This window comes from Arvicanthis niloticus, chromosome 9 (assembly GCF_011762505.2).
Source record: "Arvicanthis niloticus isolate mArvNil1 chromosome 9, mArvNil1.pat.X, whole genome shotgun sequence".
In the NCBI taxonomy this organism is placed as follows: domain Eukaryota; kingdom Metazoa; phylum Chordata; class Mammalia; order Rodentia; family Muridae; genus Arvicanthis; species Arvicanthis niloticus.
The window spans coordinates 6,363,375-6,383,576 of record NC_047666.1 but is presented as its reverse complement, the minus strand read 5'-3'; the positions used below and the strand labels follow the sequence as shown (position 1 = coordinate 6,383,576).

General features: G+C 43.8%; 1 protein-coding gene across 9 annotated transcripts in view; it reads right to left on the bottom strand.

Moving 5' to 3' along the window:
- Window positions 1–20,202, bottom strand: part of Gng12 (G protein subunit gamma 12) — a 108,997-nt gene that overhangs the window by 23,238 nt on the left and 65,557 nt on the right. The gene's annotated exons all lie outside the window — the stretch shown is intronic.

Here is a 20,202-nt window from a genome sequence, read left to right as displayed (position 1 = left end):
CTACGTGACTGACACCATTTTATACTGCTTTCTTAGACTAGCATGTTGTAACATATCCCCTACCCCTGCCCACACACACTCATTCATATAATTTAAAATACATCCTTTTTAAAAGAACATCTAAATATGCCTGGCTCCAAGATCTCAACACATGAGCTCTTCTGATGATCAAGAATGTGATTGAGAGCAAAGAAATTACAACACTTTAAAAAGGCAGACAAGCTCTTATGAAGATAGGGAATGCCACACAATCAAGAACGGAGGCAGGACCGGGTGGCTCAGCAGAGTATGTAGCACTCTTCCAAAGGATCCAAGTTCATTCCTAGCATCCGTGTCAGGCAGCTCACAGCATCTTCAGCACCAGGGATCTTGTGACTCTGGCCTCTGAGAGTACCTGAACTTACAAACACACACACACACACACACACACACACACACACACACTCAAATTATTATTTTTCTTTTTTCTTTTTGATTTTTTGAGACAGGGTTTCTCTATGTATGTCTGGCTCTAGCTGTCCTGGAACTCACTCTGTAGACCAGGCTGACCTCGAACTCAGAAATTCGCCTGCCTCTGCCTCCCACGTGCTGGGATTAAAGGTGTGTGCCACCACTGCCTGGCTCTACACGTTAATTTATAAAATAACAATAGCAATATTTTTAAAAGAGCTCATTATTATTATTTTGGACAAAGGCAGTCCTCTGACATTGTGACAGATACAGACAAGGACATGGACTAATGTCCTATGTGGAAATGGAGGGAGATGTCCTTCAGAAGGGAAAAGCTAAGCTCACGGACTTCAGTGCACAGGGAAAGATATGTGTCAACTCTGCAGGGATAAATTCTTGTTGCTGAGCAGAAAATGGTACGGCATCTATGGTCATCACTTTGAAAAGGTGCTCTGGGGCTTTTTTTAGGAGGGCCGCCTCTCAGACATGTCACACTCCTACCTACCTTGCCCCCACTTCTTTTGGTTTCATACCTGGCAAACACGTGAGAGTTAACAGAAAGCTCATCAAGCAACAAGCAGGCAAGGCTGGAGCTGAAGGCTACTTTCCCCAAAGCTAAGATGAGCGTAAGCTCCACGGACACAGGCATGTTAAATGCCCTGCCCTCAGTGGGACAGAGTGTCTCAGCTCCCCACACTCAACCTGCTTCCAGTGTTTCACTACTGTAAAGTATACAGGGTGGTGCTGAGCCAGGCCCAGCGACTATGGGGCAGGGCTGTGTGCACAATGGAACTGTCAGGGTGGCTTCTCAGTGGAACTTGCTGAGCTCTGCAGGCTTGGACTCATGATGCCAACCCCAGGAATAGTGGCTCATGGGTCACCTTCTCTGCCAGAGAAACCATCCATGTGGCAAGAACAGACAATTCGCTGGCAAGAACAGCCTGGGGAGACAGCCAGCAACCTCAGGAGCCAGGGCATGGGTTGGTGGAAGATTAAAACCTAGGGGACTGGGGTTGAATCCTTAGGTCACTTCCAATTGGTTTCTGTTTCTTGTGTAAGATGGAGGGCCTGTCTCTCCCAGGGTCATTGCTGCAGGCATCCAACATCCACACCAACGCTACAAGGGAAGGGTCTCATCTCTGTTTTGCAAATGTGTAAACTGGCTTGCAGGGGTGAACATGGCTAACATATGTTTAGTTACTAAAGCTGTGGGGCCAGAATTTAAATCAAGAACTGACTACTGTGTCCCCTACTGAAATTCTATACAGGCTTTTAAAAAAATGATGCTTGTACCTAAAATCAAATCTTAATTTTCAACACAAGCATCACTCTATTACTGATTACTGAAAATCCTACTTTAGCAATCTTTCCTGTGCTACTTATACTTCCAAGTCAATAATGGAAGCTATTTGGCAAACTGAAGGTAGGTTTAGCTGTTTTGCAATCTGCTAAAGCAAGGTGTCATTAAAATGCTCATAAAAACATTTGGCAAAATAAATCACTAAAACAATCTCAAGACACACTATAAAAGATTTTTGTTCTATAGCAACATAAATTTAAGGTCTAAAGAGAGAGTCAAAAGAAAACTGAAATACTGATAGCACACAGAGCCTTCAAGAAACCCAGGCTCAGCTGGGTGGTGATGGCACAGGCCTTTAATCCCAGCAATCAGGAGGCAGGGGCAGGAGAATCTCTGGTCTACAAGAGTGAGTTCTAGGACAGCCAGGGCTATACAGTGGAATCCTGTCTCAGAAACAAAGAAACAATCAAACAAAATACAACCAAATCAACAACAGCAACAACCAAACCAAACCAAACCAAACCAAACCAAACCAAACACCCCAGGGCCAATCCAGGCTTAGGTGTTGGTCATCTGGATGATTTACTCAGGTCACTAGTCACTTCTTTCCTTCTGTAAATTGAGGGCTCCAGACATCAGCACCTCACACATATTTTAATATGAAATTCATACAAAAACTAATTGTCCTTCCCCATGACAACTGTCCTTGAAGCCTACTGATAATCATGTGTGAGGACAAACAGCTGTAGTAACATCTTCACTTGAGTCATAGCTGTAAGGCTACGATGGGACTCCGCTTGTGTGTATTCTGCAAACACTCTGCTCCCAGGAGTAACCAGCCATCATTTAAAAGACCTTAGAAGGGCGATCTCTGATTTCATCATAAACCAGTAGTTTTTGTATTTTGTTTGTAACAATGAAACAATTTTTCAGTTAGTCATTTTATTTTGCATTAAAATAAATTCTTTGTGCAATTAACTTACACACACACACACACACACACACACACACACACACACACACACACATTGTAACTAAGATCCTAAACCCTTCCTATATTTCTAGCCATGAATTCTCCCTGGAGTGCTGGTCACTCAGCTCCTCCTACCTGGTTAAGACTTCAAACCTCCATGTGTAAAGAAAATCTTGGGATACATTCCTGTCATGCTTGCCAAAATGCTCTTTGCTGTGGCATATTCCTTTCTGAATTGTAAAATTATTAGCCTAAATACTTAAACCTGAAGGACTTCCACCTGACATCCTCTTGGTGAAGGTAACATGGACAACTCACCACAGGGGCCTTGTGATCTTTATTCACCCCAAGTTTACTAAATAAGTTTATTCCTGTAGGTCTCCTCATAAGAGACCTCCAGGAACAGACGAAAGTACAGACAGCAAGCAGACATCACATCAGTGAGGCAGGGTATTATATGGGAAGTGACAGAGAAAATGGACTCTACCCTACAGTCCCAATGGTTGGGGATTTACTTCATATGATGCCCTGTGGGTCCAAATATCAGACCAATAACACAGTTGAAAAGTGTTAGGCTTCCATTTCTGCAAATGAGAACAAGTCAGCCCTGGGTGGGAAACAAAAAAACCTGACTTCAAATTTTCAGAGCCTACTCATGAACATCATCATGGACCCTCGCGATGGCCCAGGATACTTACAGCTGTGGTAAAGCCACTGCTTCAATTCTTTCCCAACAACATAAAAGCTGCGGTCTAGGACTATAGCTCAGTGGTACCGCACTTGACTACTCAGGGCTCTGTGTTCAAGCCATAGCACCACATGTCACAGCCGACATGTTAACATTTATACCTCTGTACTCAGTAATCCTAGCCCACAGGAATAACCCAGGACATGTGCATTGAGCCAGACACTAAAAATCTATTTACTCAAAATAAAATATAAGGATTAAAAAAAAATTCTCCAATATAGAATGGTATGTGGTGGCATGGCAGCTGGACAGTGAATTCTGTACCACAGAGGTACAAACTTTGAATAATTTATTGGTATATAAAACAATTTAGGAATATATATATATAATTTCTGTAATCCACAAAGCTTGTAAGGACTACATATTACACTGTGTGGGTGGGACAAATGAGGTTCATTTGCTAGAAAGGACTGTGGATGTTCTTTCACCATTGTTGCTTGAACAGTGAAGGAACAGAAAATAGAATGTCTGTATTTTTCCCTCATTCATACGGAACAACAGTCTCTAGATTAGAACCACTGGGTTGATTCTAGTCTACTGTCAGTTTCCTTTTGAAAATAAAGTTTTTTAAGAACACAGGTTCTTGCTTATCTGTCATCCACAGCTGTTTTCCGGGGGACTGAGCAGTTGTGACTGAGACCATATAGTTCACAAACCTGGCATATTAACTATTTGTTCTGTTATGGGACAGGTTTGTCAAACCCAATTCCAGAGTATGTGGGGAGCCGGCAGAAGGCGGCTATCATCCATGCAGCCATCTTGAGCCATATACCCTGACAAGAGACTTGATTACAACAGCCTGCAACAGTTGAGCACACTCTGATAACATCTTGTTTTAGATACCCAGGATTTTCCCTTGGGTGTGTGAGACTTAAAGGTGTGTGACTTAAGGGTGTGACTTAGAGATCAGATTTAGAGACAAGGCCTAAGGGCATGACTTAAAGGTGTGACTTAAAGGCGTGGCTTAGAAGTGAGACATATAAAAGGCGAGAGGCAGACAGAAGAAATTAGTAGAAATTAGGCATTGGGGAAGAAGACACTTGGACTAGAGAACTCAGAAGAAGGATTATTAGGTATTAGGCACTTGGCACTTGGAGAAAGAACTTGGAACTTGGAGGCACTAGGAACTAGAAACTAGGGACTAGGAACTCAAGACTTGGGACTTGGACTAGGAAGAGAGACCTAAGAATAAACCGGATTGAATCACACTCTGTCTGGTCTCCATTCCTCACATCTATCCTCACTCTCTCTCTTGCTGAACCCCAACCCGCAGACTGGAGCAGCTTGGGGCAGTACTGAGCTCTAACAATTTAGCCCCCAAGGCTTTTGGCAGTGCGGGTCCCAACACTGACAGAACGGTCTGAGACATTTTGGTCCCCAAACATGGGGTAGCTTGGGCCACAACAAGAGTAAGGGAAGATCATCCCACTCCATTGCAGAAGTAACCCTGTAGCCTGAATCTCTCAAAGTTCTTCTGTGAACTTAGAGCCCCTTAGGTGATGATCTTCAGAGAAACTCAATGCTTTTTCCACACTGAGTAAAATCAGAAGGTACCGTATAAGATTACATAGGAACACAAACTTACTAAGTTGAAACTCAGTTTACTTTTTGAGTTTCGCCCAGCCACTGGGGTGTGGGAACACGCTTGGGCATTCCATCTTGCCGCAGGGGCGTGGGAACTCAGCCAGAAAGACAAAACGCAGAGTGCTAGATTACACTGACTCTTTCAGGTGATGGGCTCAACCAGAAGAGCCAATACACAGTTAAGGGGGTGAGAAAACGCAGCCTATGATGTGAGAGGCCAAAGCTGGGGACTGCAGTCTCCAGCTGAAAACAGAGCAGAGGAGTCTGGATAGAGTGTTGTGTTGGGACCCAACTGAGGTAGGCTGAGGGGGTGGGAGGAGGGTTGGTGGAGGGATTGTCCTTAGCTTAGTGGCAACTGTCTATTGGTCACGGAAAATGGGTGCAGACCATCTCCTCAGGGTGGACCATAGATTAAATACCTTTTGTGGGAAGGAATGTCCAGGAAGGGATTCTTATTGGCTAAATCCTCAGGGCCTCTAGATACCTCATCAGCTTGGAGAACTCTGTTCTGATCTACATGACCATAGCACATTCCTATGTAGGGAGTGTGGTCACATGACAGGGGACTGGTTACCAAACTTCCTGGTAATGGTCCACTGCTCCACAACTCTTAATTTCTTAGATTTTATTTTCATTTCTATGTGAACGTCTGTGTGAATGTATGTCATCTGTGTGTAGGTGAGAGCTGAGGCTGAAGAGGGGGTCAGATCACATGGAACAAGGGTTATAGGTGGTGATGAACCACTGACATTGTTGCTGGGAACCAAACTTGATTCCTTTGGAAGAAAAGCAGGCACTCTTAACGACTGGGCCACTTCTCCAGCCCCCAGAAATGTTTCTTATGTTAGAAGATTAAAACTGAGAACTGAAGAGCATTTCTTACAATTAAGGGTTCTGTGAATTTGATTTCTGAAAACTCAGCCTTTTGGGAAGAAGAGTTGAGTTTCTGGGTTTTTCTTTTTTGAGATAAGGTCTTTTGTAGCCCAGGCAGATCTCAAACTCCACAAGTAGCCAACAAAGACCTTGAATGTCTGACCTTCCAGTCTTCATATCCTAAAGTGCTACAGTTACAGATGCATGTGGATCCCAGGTGTTTCAACTGACTGTCCCTATTATCATAGTCACATCGTCTTGTGTAAGGTCATAGACACCTGATGATAGTAAGGACTTTTCTTCCAAACTGTTCTTACTGCACTATAAATATATATATCAACCCTGGGAGAAAGTTTATCACATTCTACCCAGAGTTCATAAAGAGTTATTTCTAGTGCTATGTGCCTGGCATCTGTGGCCTATGTTTCCTGGGGGTGAGCAGTCTCGAGCATGGGCCGTGAGTGCACTGGCTTATTCCAAACAGAAACTAATCACCAAAAGTATTCATTACTCTTCAATTCCAACACTGTTAGATGCTCTAATGGTTGTATAAGTTGTGTGACACAGAATAAGTTACTTTAAAAAATTCTATATAATTTATGAAGCTAGAGAGATGGCTCAGATGTTAAGAGATCTTCCTGGGCAACCATGAGGTTTGCAGTTTGGATGCTAGCATTCATATAACAAGCCAAGTGTACTGCACATGAATAAAGCTTCATAAAATATAAGACAAGACTTGGCTACCACACATTCACTAATCAACCAACATCAAGAAAGGTTTTATTTTCATGACCGCAGACTGTCCATTTCCTGAGTAGCTCTAAAACTACCTAGTCTTTGTAATTACCTAATAATAAATAATAACAAATATTATATATATAATCCGGTGGGGAACTAGGGCTCTCTAAGTTTAAGAATCTGAGTGTGGCACTTCTATCCAGTGTACCTGAGATAACAGCAAGGTGTTCCTAGGCACTATCAGAACATGATCATTATGCCTCTTCTCTGTGAGGCTGGAGATCAAGAAGGTAGCTTCAGGGCTTAACTACCCGATGACAGACTGGTGGTGAATTCAGCATCTAGAACCCTGCTTTTCCAGATCAGTAAGTAGACAGACTACATCTCTACATTTCTGGTAACACTGGAGTTAGTCACCATACTTAGCACTCTCTAGTGTTAGATATTGCTGTTTTTGTTTCAATCTAAATTAATTCACTTTTTAATTTGGACAAAACAAAATGGAATATATTTTTGTTAACAGATAATAGAAACATCTCCTAATCCACGGCATGAGGTTTCATATAGTACAGACAAATTCTTTATCTGCTGCCAGCACAGCTAGAGGCTACAGAAGGAGGAGGCCTACACAGGTCTTCTTCCTGGTGAAATGAAACAGCTTAGTCACATTCAGCGGCCCTGCTTGAATTTGATTCCCCTTCCCCCCAAATAAAATTAAAAGTTTACCTAAATTTATGATTTATTTTTTAGAACTTCAAAATGTCAAACTGCAATTAATATCACTTTTGTTATACTTAAGACATTCCAGCTAGAATTAAACAACTAAATTGTATATATGTAGGAAGAGGAGGTAAATTACCAGGCAAGCCAGTCAACTCATTTTTTTAAAAAAATGTATGCTGGTCCCAAGACATCTGGGAATACCAGCTGGACAGCAAACAGTTTTCAAGGAAGCACCAAAAGAGGGTGTTTATCTGCCAGTAGCGTACTAAAAATGTTGGCAGAAATCATGTAATAAGCCACTTTAAATAAAGAAAAAGATACCAAAAAAAAAAAAAAAAAAAGTGGGAGGAGGAGACAGAAAGAGAAGGAGGGCGAGATAAAGGGAGGGACCAACGGACCCCCAAAAGCAGTTGTAAGGACAGAAGGGTCAGTGTTTGCTGGGCACCTCTACCCAGACACGACTTTACACAAGGTCACCTCATTCCCCTCATGCTCACCCTGTCTGAGATTCATTCTCATTCCTACTTTGGTATAAATATAACCAAAGGCAGGAAGAACTGAAATCACCAGAGCTGGCAAGTTGCAGCTAAATGAAAGAACAGAACCAGCACTCAGCAGCAGCTTCCTGAGCAAGATGGGCCCGAGTTAAATAGCAAGCCTTTTATATAGCTGCATGGAATTCTAGAGTAGATACTGCATTCAAATTCTTTCTTTTTTTTCCAGACAGGACCTCTCTACATAGTCCTAGCTGTCCTAGAACTCACTACATAGACCAGGCTAGCCTTGAACTCACAGAGATCTGCTCACCTCTGAGAATGCTTAGATTAAAAGCATATGTAAGCATGCCTGCTTGTATTGAAATTCGTAGGTATCCCAAGAACTGCTTCTCTACAGTGCCTGAACTGTGCTCTGGCATTTTTTTAAGGAATGAGATTTCAGGCCTGCACAGAAGTTCTGAGAAGGGTGCACTGTGGTCAGAACTCGAGTGTCCTAGGAGGCAGTACAAAGGCACCTCCCCAGAACCACTAACGTCAGGCAGCTGCAGGGGACACGGTGCTGTGAGGGAAGGTGTATGTGTGCGTCACCTCGTCTTAGCCTCCTCACAGCCTACAGAGATGAATACAGCTCTACGGCCTAGACGGAGGCACAGTCCTTGTTCATGTGCCACATTCATATGCCCCAAGTCACAGACATAGTAATGTGAAAATCTGGGTTCTGAATCTAGGGTTTTCTTACTCAATATCCTGTGTCTTAGCATCCCTAAGAGGGCATGGGACCCTATTGGAACTACTGGAAACAACAGCTAGAATCAAGTTCATAGACAAAAGTGCAAATCCAGTTTGTTTGAATTTGTGCTACCTCTCTGGATGGACAGAAAAGTGTTTCTGTTCTTGTACCACTTTCTACACTTGAAAAATGAGTGTTTCCGCCGGGCAGTGGTGGTGCACGGCTTTAATCCCAGCACTTGGGAGGCAGGGGCAGGCGGATTTCTGAGTTCGAGGCCAGTCTGGTGTACAAAGGGAGTTCCAGGACAGCCAAGACTACAGAGAAACTGTGTCTTGAAACCTCCCCCCCCCCCCCCAAATGAGTGTTTCAATGCTTGTGAGGTGTTTAGAATATGCTGGACACATAGTAAATCTTTACCTGTGTGTAACAAATAAAACATACAGTTCACTTCTAACTAACTACCACACAATCTAATCATCCTGCTTCTGGGTATATATTCCCAAAAAGTCATGGCCTGCACACAAGACAGATGATTATATTCTATTCTTTGTCACAGTGCTATTCACAACAGCCAGTTATAGAACCAGCCCAAGTATCCGTCAAGATGAGGATAAAGAGAATGGGATAGATACACAATGGAGTGTTATTTAGCCATTAAAAAAAAAAAAAAAAACACATCACGTAATGTTCAGAAAAATGGATGGAATTTCAGCATCCTGTTAAGTGAAGTAAGCCAGCCTCAGATAAATAATGTTTTCTCTCATATATGGGAAAAATATGCAAAACCTAAGTAGAAGGACTATTTGGGGGCAAGATCAGCAGGAGGGGAGGGGGAATAAAAAGTGGAGTGAATGTCATCAAAATAGAGGAGGGTACTCACACATGGAAACACCATAAAAACATATTATCTTGTACAATCAATACACGAAGAGAAAAATCTAGTTAAAACTTTAAGTTGAATAAAGGTTAGTATCTTGAAAGAAGAAAACCAACTCCATCTTAAATGGGAACTTACATATAGATGGCCAGTGAAAGAGCAATGAGCAGTCCATTGGTGTCATGTGTCCGAGTCAACTGGCTTCCACAGTGGTCGGTATACAAGACCACAACCTACACAGGCTTTCCAGCTGCTGAACTAAAGAATACCAGATCAGATGGGGCATGGGCTATGGAGCTTGAAAGGCATTTGACTCTTGTGGGCCTTGTTTCTTTCAGTGCTACAGGCATCCTGTGTGACAAGGCAGCAAGGCCCAGGGAAAAGAACATAGGACAAGATTCCCGGGAACCAGCACCTAACAATGCATTTTTCTTTTACATTTACGGCATATGTGTGTCTCTTTGTGGGAGAGAGAGTTCAGGGAAAATACCTGTGTGTGCACATGCCACAAGTGTGTGGAGTCAGAGGGCAACTTGGAGGGAATAACTCTTTCTTTTCCATGTAGGTTCCAGGGATTGAACTCAGGTCATCAGACACAGTACACTTTTGGGTTGAGTTGTTTCTTCGGGTCAACAAATTTTATAGCTTTGGACAAAATGATCCATTTCTTTAAACTGCAATTTGCTTCTAGAAAATGGACAAAATAGTGCTCCCTCCGCATTTTTCAGGGCTAGAGTTAGATAAGGTGAATTTGACAGATACAGAGAAAAACAGGCTTTCCAAGATGGCCTATACCTGGTAGAAGGTGTACAGTCACACATCTGTGGTGCCTATATTCTCTGACATAACCTCCTAAATTTGTATGCTACTGGTATCTCTCAGCCCCACACCTGAACGGCCCCCAAAACAGGCAGACCGTGGGGAGGTCATCACTTAACCTGTATTTATGGACTGTTTGTGAAGGGTCTAATACATGGATCCATGAATCGAGAAGCTAACAAGCTGACCTAAAGGCTCAAGGAAAGCTAGACTCTGAGGAACAGAGACAAAAATGGCTAAAGCTCTTTGTATTACTTGATCCTCAAATTCTTTCCTTTAGGAAGGGGGTTTGGGTTCTAGAATGGTCAACTATAAAGTGGTTAAATTAACTTGCTCTCCAAGTATACAAGCTTTCTAAAGCTGAACACCGACTGGGATAATTAAAGGCCAGAGTCTCTCCTTTCAGAAACTGACGCCCCTATAAACTACCTGCTGACACAGCATAATTATGTTGATTCCCGTAAAAATGAAGGACACTTTCCCCTCCATTCTTAATTTCCCCCTGAAGCTCCACAGGCACTTAAATCTACCAGAACTAAAAGGAATGTTACAAAGTACTCCTTCTCAGTAACAGACTATCAAAGCCTCAGAAGTAGCTGGTGCTGTTAAGGCAGGGTCAGTGCAGTCCAGGAGAGGAAGTGTCAAACCAGTTTACCAACTTGAGGGATGGAGAAGTACCAGGAGCCTCTTATTATTGCACACCCATGCAGCTCAAAATAAAATATGTAATTTTTTTGGTGCTGACCTAAAAATAAGAGATTGATTTAAACTTACCAGTTTTGACTTAAAATTACATACAAATCATTACGCTGTAAAGCTGGGGAGCAATTAATTCAGGGTTGGCAATATTATTTGGACTACAGGGTTGTAAGGATCTTTAAGAATCTGAGGAAGGCTAAGGACAAAGAGAGAAATGTCTGGGGGTTAGAGGACATGGATGTCCTGAGTTCCAGTTTGAAAGGAGTGGCAGCTAGACATCCCAAAGCACAGCATGCACGGGAATGCTTTCCTCGGGAGGATGCTAGAAATCACTTCAAAGAAGCAAGGGGAAAAAAAAAAAAACCAAACTGATGAGTTAACTAAGTTACTTCCATTTTTCCTGATGTCATTCTGGACATACTTCCATACAAACAAAACTGTAAATAACTCCTAACTCGAGCTTTCGCACAAGGAATCTTCCAAGTGTTGGGTGGTGCAAGATCATGCCTTTGGAATAAGAGTGTCAGAGTCTTCCTCTGTCAGCGCCATTCCTAACAGAACATTAGTTTCAGAAACTGTGATTTTACATCTTCATTAACAAAGACTAACTTGGCAGGAGCTTACATTATTTTCATATACTTAGGGTAGGGTACATAGATGAAGGTTTAGGAGGCAAGTATTCACAGATGCTGCCTCTGGAGAAGACGACAGAAGTGCTCAACAAAGTTTGGTTTTGCACCTGAAATAGAGCTGTTTTACATTAGCTAGCTTCTGAAGCACTGGGTGTGTGTGTGGTGGATGGGGAGCACCATGTGTGGACCATGAAAGCCTCCATCCCTCCCCCTCTCACTGGGAGAGCAGAGATCTGCCCTTTGGGAGCAAAGCATAACCTCAGATAGTAGCTGAAATGTTTCATTCTTCTAGTCTGCAAAGCACAAATAATTACAGAACTTGCTACATTTGAACAAGAGACTATTGTCTATAAGGGGAACAGGGATAAGAGGAGGGAGACGTAAGATAAAATCTTCCTTTTGGGGGGAAAATAAAAGAGGGAGCCTGAAACACAGACTGAAGTATACATTCAAGGGATTCTTTTGCTTGCAAAATATTTCTTGACATTTGGTGACTGATCAATAAAGGTTTCTGGCTTTCCAAGGGTAGTGGTAGAGAAACCCAAAAGGTTTGGTGGCAGCCACCAAAACCAATTGTCAGACAGATGTCAGAGTAACCCAACCTACCACAGGCCACAGGGAAGAACCCTTACAGCACACTCCAGTAATGCATGCATGTTTGTTATCCTCTTGAAGAAACGAGCGACACAGGATCTTCAACATTAGTGCAAAAGCCAAGAGGAAGAAGAGCTGGAGTCTGGAGACTGGGGGAGGGGCGCCAGCAGACCTGAAATCTGTCCCTCTGAGAGGTGCAAAGTGATTACTGTGCACTCTCATTCTTGTCTTTCCCATGATCAGTCCACCCAGCCTGTATAGAAACTCAGAATTCTATGTCCTGATTTTGTTGTATGGAAGCAAACTCTTCCCCTAAACAAGAGACCTGCAGAGAGCAGGTGAAATGGGGCCTTTAGAAAGGCAGTTTCCTTCTGACTGACTCGGCATTCTTTTGTGTGATCTAGTCCTGGTTTATTTCTGTATCTCCACACACTGTCCTACAACACAGGGAAGCCCAGAAGAGCCCCTCTTGTAGGAGCTGCCAGCCACCTCTGTGCTTCCTTACAAGCCCTTTCTTTTCCAAGGCCTCTCCTTGCTCTTCTTACTTCCCATCTCTGTTTTCCCTCTAGTAGCTCAGGCCAGTAAGGCAGTAAATATGAAGGAATCTAAGAATACTTACATATTTGGGGGTACAGGCCATATTTGCCATATGAGTTAAGCATTGGACAGGTTACTGAACCTCCCTGCATTTCACTTATCTTCAACTGGAACTGTTAACAGGGCAATTACTATTTCAGAATAACAGCATTTGGAGTTTTAATAATATAAAATCCCTTATTAAATGAGGCAAACTTGTACAGAGTACTTTGGTGCTGAAACCACAGTAAAAACCAGTACATGTTCTATGCTACTTATGACTACTGTGATTAATATTGCCAACTTCACAGAATATAGAATCACCTAGGAGACAAGCCTCTGGATGTGCCCATGATTTTGTACTAACAAGTAGGATGACCCACATTACCTGTGGGTGGGCAGTACCTTCCCATGGGCTGAGCTGCAGACTGAATAGCAGGAATGGCACCAGCAGAGCACCAACATCCATTGTTCTGTGTCTCCTGATTGCAGGCACAGTGTGACCAGATACCTCACGAACTACTGCCAAGAATTCATGCCACAGTGGACTGTGGGCCAATATAAAATTCCTTCTTTTAAATTACTTTTCTTCTTTTCAGAGATTTTTATTTTATTGTCTTGTATTGCTTGAAAGTCAAGCAAAGCCAACGTTATTTATCAAAGACAATTTTATTAGAGTCAAAAGGAAAAGTCCCAAGGCAGCCAGGTTATGAATCTTACAAACTGTCCAGAGATGGAGAATAAAAGAAGAGGGAGGGGGACCATGTACTTTGAGTTCAGCTGTTGGCATAAAGTTGAGTCACATGGAGGGGAGGAGCTTAGAGAAAGAGAAAGGACTTTAAAAAGGATCTTTAAAAAGAGTGTTATGAAAATCTTGCTTAGAAAAGTGAGAAAGGAGGAAAGGTATGCTTTTTTGAATAATCCAGAAAAGTGGGAAGAACGTTTTATAAGAGACTGCCTTTATTTTATTGTGTGTGTGTTTATGTGCATGTGAGTGCAAATGCCCTTGAAGGCAGAAGACATCAGAGAGCCCTGAAGGTGGAGTTACTAGCAGGGAGGAACTGCCTATGTGTAGGTGCTGGGAACTGAACTCTTGTTTGGGCTCTTACAGCAGGCTCTCCACCACTGAGCCATCTCTCCTGCCCCTTAAGATGCTTCAGTTTAGTATTCTGTTGCAGCAGGAAAAGTAAGCCTACTACAGGCATAATGATATTGAGGTCAGCCCTTTGAGTGAAATGTCATCCTTTCTGCTACACAGGCAAAACCCACTGTTTCTAAAATCCCACTACAATATCTTAATAAAGAGTCCAGGTGTGGTTCCTAGCTAATAGCAGTTCTTGAACAGCACTTCTCAGGGAGCCTGGTGCACAACGGAGCGAGAGGCTGATTTCAGGAGCTTTGAGTCAGGCAGACTGGTTGATCTGGATGCTTTAGCCAGCAGCTTTGAAACTTCTTTTGCCATCAGCATTCCTGGTGGGCTGGACCACAGCCCACATTTGAGAATTTTACTCCCAACTTGTCTGTCCCTCTCAATTTCCCTCTTCCCTTCCTATGACCTCAAAGTTGATGGAAATGAAAAGCATCAAGTTCTCTCCACAAGTACAGCCCTGGCCAGGGCCCCTGTCCCTGTTTCCACCCTCACCCCTACTTCTCAGGTGAGTCACTGGCCAGCACCTGCCTCCTTTTCAGGCTCACTGAAAATTAGACAAAAATATATAATCTGCTTCAAATGTCAGGCTCACACTTTGATTCACTAGGTGGAGCTTGGGTTGGGATGTGCCTGCTCCAAAATAACCCCACACCAAAATATGACAACAGAAATCACTACTAAAAGTAGATTAGATAAATAGATAGATATATGGATGGATGGGTGGATGGAAGAAAAAAGGGAGAAAAAGATGGCTAAGAAGGGGGCAAAGCAGTGGAAGGAAATGGAGGGAAAAAGATTGAGAAGGCTTGAGTCTCTCTCTCCTGTGTGGTTTCACGTTGCCCATGCCAGGATCACTACAGCCAGGGTTCACCCACAAGGCTCTCCAGAAAGAATGAGAAAGTCTTTGGTGCCTCTGGGGATTATAAATGAATAGAGAACATGTCTCGGGTGGAACTCTGCATTTTCCCGATTAACCACACTGGCTTCACATCCCCTTCCCTGCTGCTGCTGCAGACTCCTGGAGGGCAGACACGCTTCTTTCTGTCTTTTGTTCCTCTCTGCTGCGCCTATCAGTGTAATCCACCCAGCAGCCATTCAATAATCTCCTGATGACAGGTTAGTGCTGAGAATTTTACACATCAGTAGGTGATGGCTTTATATCATTAGCCCCCAACTTATAAATCAGCAGGAGTTCAAAAGTTGATTTCAAAGAAGGTCCTTATGGGGCATATTTCTCCGTGGAAACAGCTGGGGTTTTGGTTTCCAGGGCCACTCAGTCCTCAGAGTGCCCTCACATACTTGTCTGCCCGCTTACTGAGCGCTATCATTTATCTCGGGTCTCCCATCAAACTGGCAGTGCTCGAATAACTAAATCATGGTATCAAATGGGAGAGTACAGATGTAGTCACCTGTGATCGGGTCCCTGGGAACTGCTTCTTAGAAGGCTGTGCACATTACAGAGCAAAGGGCTTATTTTAGAAACCTCCAGACTACAAAATATATTTATGTATTTAAATCTACCCTAATGATGGTTAGAGCAACATTAATTCCTGCAGATTTCTCATTGTAGCAGTTCTATCTCCTTAGTATGGCTGTATACAAGAAGTGCCAAGCTCAAAGACCTAGAACACAAGTAAAAGGAAGGTGCAGTAGCACACCCTTCGATCCCAGTGTTCCTATGCTGACACAGGAAGAGAACCCCTGGAACCTCACGGGTCACCTAGTCTGTGTACAAAAAAGAAGGCCATCTCCAGGCAAGGTAGAAGGTGAGGACTAACTGATCCACACATATGTGCCACGTAAGTGTACACTTACATTCAGACACATGAATGAACAAATCCATGCACACAGCTGGAAGACGGCTCCATACTTTCTCACTGGACAAAAAGCTTTTAGTGGCTCAGAGAGAAGGTCAAACATCCTCAAATGCATCGAGTCTATGGCCAACCTTCAGAGCCTGCAGAAGCAGTTCCAGAGGGCAGTGGCCACTGTCCAGAGTGGGAACTTTAAGCAGGTTAGGGCTGCTATGCTGACTGCACCTGAATCCCAAAGGACATGTGGCGCTGCTCCCATGTAACAGTATCCCAGGTACCATGTACTGTGTCTTGCTCTTCTTCCCACTCAAGAGCACTACCAGAGAAATCAAAAGAGCTTTCCAGCATGATGACCAAGACGTCTTTTTCTATCTTTGAGACAATACACCCGTTATATATAATAAGGGTGCCTTAGAGGAGCTGGCCAGCAAATAGGAACGTCTCTCCTCAACTCAACCTGTTCTCAGCATCAAGCACTAAATGAAATGAAATCCCCAACACCATTCAGAGTCCATGCAGCTGCCTTTCTAACCCAAACCAGCATTAACAGGGAATAAAGATGTCCAGTTAGTGGCTGCTAAGCCTGGCGAGTGTTGTCACACTCGTATCACACCTGCCTTTCAGCAAGAGTTAGGACTGAGGCAGGAAACAGCAGTGTCCTCCCTAGTCATACCCCTTAGCAACTCCACATAGCTCACTGACTGGGGCGATCCTCTAATGCACAGTTCTAGAACACCAGATATTCCTGTTGCTAACATGCAGACTAGCTCCTTCAGAGTCTAATACACATTCATTCACTCTCTACCATGGCAAGGGACTGTGACAGTCAACACAGAAGTTAACCACTGTCCCCACCCACCACTTCTTGGCTCTTCAGATGCTGCATGTGAATAGTCTTTCTGGGATGGGAGGGCAACTCAGTACCGGCAGAAGTGTGTGAGATTGTCCCAGTGTGCTGTATTCCAGGAGATTCTCTCAAGTAAGCCCTTTTAGCTTGTCCTTGAAAAATGTTTATAAGCTAAGGGGCTTGAGACTTGCTCTGTGTCAGAGAACAGCTTGCTGAATTGTCACACCATTCAGCATGGCTGGCAGACCTGCAGCATCAAAACTGTTGCTTCCTCTTCTGTGGGTATGTCAACTACCATTAATGGATCACTCACTACCCAGAGGTAAGTTCACCAATGTCTCTGTTCCAAACTCCCAATAGAAAGGGTTACAGGAGCTCCTAGCTAGCCTAGGTCAATTAGTGATATATAACAAACACAACCTCATCAAGTGTGGACAAAATATGCACTGCAAAGCAGGAGCTAGTCCTGTTGTAGCAGATCTCATATACTTTCACGGCTGACAAGTGACTGAGGCACCATTTACCCAGTGATAATATCAGTCTACCACACCAACCCCTCCACTTGTCTAGGCTACAATGAGAGCCATCAGCCATCATTTCCAGAAGCTCATCATGTGCTAGATACTGTTAGAGACTGAGTGACATCATCCATCCCTATGGCCTTAGAAGGAGACTGAGAGCTGAATCAGATGTGTATCACAGCTTCCAGCAGCATTCGCTGAGAGACGGGAGGTGGAGCCCAGAGCCTCTCTGCCTCCTGTAGTTCTGTACTTGCTCCACTGTCCTACAAAGCTCTGTTCCTGTGCCCACCTTCCCTACTTAGCTCCAGAAAGGCAAGATCCACACCTTCCTCGTTAGCCTCCATCAGTAAACGAGCAGTGCTGAGACACAGTGGCTGTAAAGGAAGCGCCTGTTGTTTAGTGGTTGACTCATGCTGTACAGTGAGCAGATGACCTAGTGGTCACTAGAGTTATCACGTCAACAGTAAGTACTGGAAAGGCCAGCTAGATAAGAGGCCAGAGCCACAGCACCCCGGGGATTTGTGCCTTTGTTCTCTGCAGCTGTATTTCTGTCTGTCCCTGTCTCCTGTACAAGATTATACTTCAGGAAATGCTTGGCTAGTGATGAAGGCTCTCTGCAGAGGTCTCTAGTAAACAAAGCATTGGCCTGAGACAAGGGACAAGGAGCCACATTCAGAAATGCCGACTCCCTTGAACAGTTCCTACCCGAGCTGTTGCAGTACTTGTTAATGTAAGAATGCATGCACTCACAGGACAAGTGGCCAGCACTAAGTGGCAGTGTGTGAAAGCACACTGCCAAGATATAAGTCTGCTATACCCAGGACAAGTGCAGTTAGTCTGGCAAGAATCCGTGTACTCAGGTCTCCTATGTGCAGTTCACTTTACCATCACACAGACCTTGCTGGCCCTGCCTGAACCTGGAGACGTGTGATTTGTCTGCCTGCTCTCATAATTTCCCCTCTCCACCTCATTTTACCATTGTTTCTGGTCATGTTCTTAAGAGGATGGTGTGTGGCCTCTTGGCATAACCCGAGGGTCCTATGTGTCTGTCCCTGATTACCTGGGCTTCTCCTGACTACCCACCCACCAGCCTCCCACAGAGAGAGCACTGGTTGCACCTTTTCTCTTCATTCCATCCCAACTGCAGAACTCAACCTATTGCTATGGTCTCTAGCTCAGGAGTAGTACCAATGTGTGGGTGGATGCCCAGACCCTCCCTCCCGACCTCCAGACTGTCCTCTCTACATCTTCCCTGCAGTCCTCTCTTATTTATTTCTTGCCACGAGAGTGATCTTTCTGAAAGGAAAATGTTTCTCCCTGTGTCTGCACAGTTTAGACATCACTTCCTCCAGAAAGCTTTAATGACCACCCCACCTGTACTTCCTGGAGGGAAACAGGACACATGCTCCTTAAGCTTCTTTCCCAGGAACAAGCTCAATGGCTCACTTGTCCTCTGAGCCATGCATAGTGTCTACTGATTCTCTGGATTTCTATGGTGGTGTGGCCTCTTGAGTAATCTTGTTTGTCACCCACCCTGTCCCCGGTCTGCTGGCCTCGTAAGTTCCCTCTTCATGTGACAATGATAGATCTAGATTGGGATGGATCATGTACGTGTCAGAGATAAGTACAGGACAGGCATGTATCCTAATTCTCTCCAGGGAAATGTGAGGGGAAGTTGACTAGTGGGCTTTAAGAAGTGTCTTCAACTTAAAGGAGAGGTGCATCAACAAGCAGTTCTTTACTCTCTGTTGGCACTGCTCTGAAAGGCTGCAGCATTTCTGTGAAGCACAAGAAAAGACGTTTGGTGCTCCCAGGATAGTGTAACAACAACAACAAAAAGTTCTTGATCTCGTCTTGCTCTGCTGTGTCAGTATACTGGAGCCAGATTACACACAGACTTACTTCCTCTTTCCCGCTGGCCTGGGACTCACTACACAGCTCAGTCATTTTTCAAATCTTGCTTGTCTTGAGGCATCTGAGTAAAAACCTCCCTGCTTCCTTTAGACTGTGGGCACATAAGGGCAGGTTTGCATCTGACACACTTTCTTTCCTCCCCAAGGTTGGTGGTCTATCTTACTCCGAATCTTGAGTGAAGAGCCATCTCTATTGTTCAGTCTTATATTAAATGTGACTTTATTCTGAAGATCAGCCTTTTTCAGGCTGACTTTATTTGTTAATGTCCAATATAGGAAGAAAATATAAAAGCCCCATGATCCATCCTAGGAGCAAAACCTGTCACCCTACCCTGACATACTCCATCACACTGAGCACATTATTGTGCAAAGTGTACACTCAGAATGTTTGCTAAATGAATAATCTAATTTGCCTCTGATGAGTCAAGAAGACTTAGGAATTTTATAATGTTCTAGGACTTTAACAATGAATAGCAGTCTTCAACTAACTGTGCTAAATATATCCTGGTCCTAGGCCCTCACTAGAAGAAAGTTTCTGTTTGTTTACAGGAGAGGCTCTACACTGCAATGATGAAGCTTTAAATAGAACAAGCAGATGTAGGCATCGTACAATGAAGCAGAAATGGGATGTGCACTGCCTGCTTGTCTTGTTTGTGCTGTGCTCTGGTACTATGACCACTGACCAGACAAACTTAGAGGCTTAAAGGCTGAGGGCTGAGGACAATGAAAACCAACTTCAAAACAGTGTGGAGACAGGGCTGCAGGGATGGTTCAGAGATAAGACTGTTTGCTGCTCTTCTAGAAGACAGGAGTTCTAGTCCCAGTAACCATACCAGGTGGCTGACAACTGCCTGTAACTCCAGGTCCCAGAGATCTGGTCTGATGCTCTATTCTAGCCCCTGTAGATTCATTCATTCTCTCTCTCTCTCTCTCTCTCTCTCTCTCTCTCTCTCTCTCTCTCTCTCTCTCTAAACACACACACACACACACACCACATATCCCAGTGTGCAAATGCTTTTTAAGAAGAGGCTGGAGGCTGGAGAGATGGCTCAGTAGTTAGGAGCACTGACTGCTCTTCCAGAGGTCCTGAGTTCAATTCCCAGCAACCACATGGTGACTCACATATGTAATAGGAACCATGTGT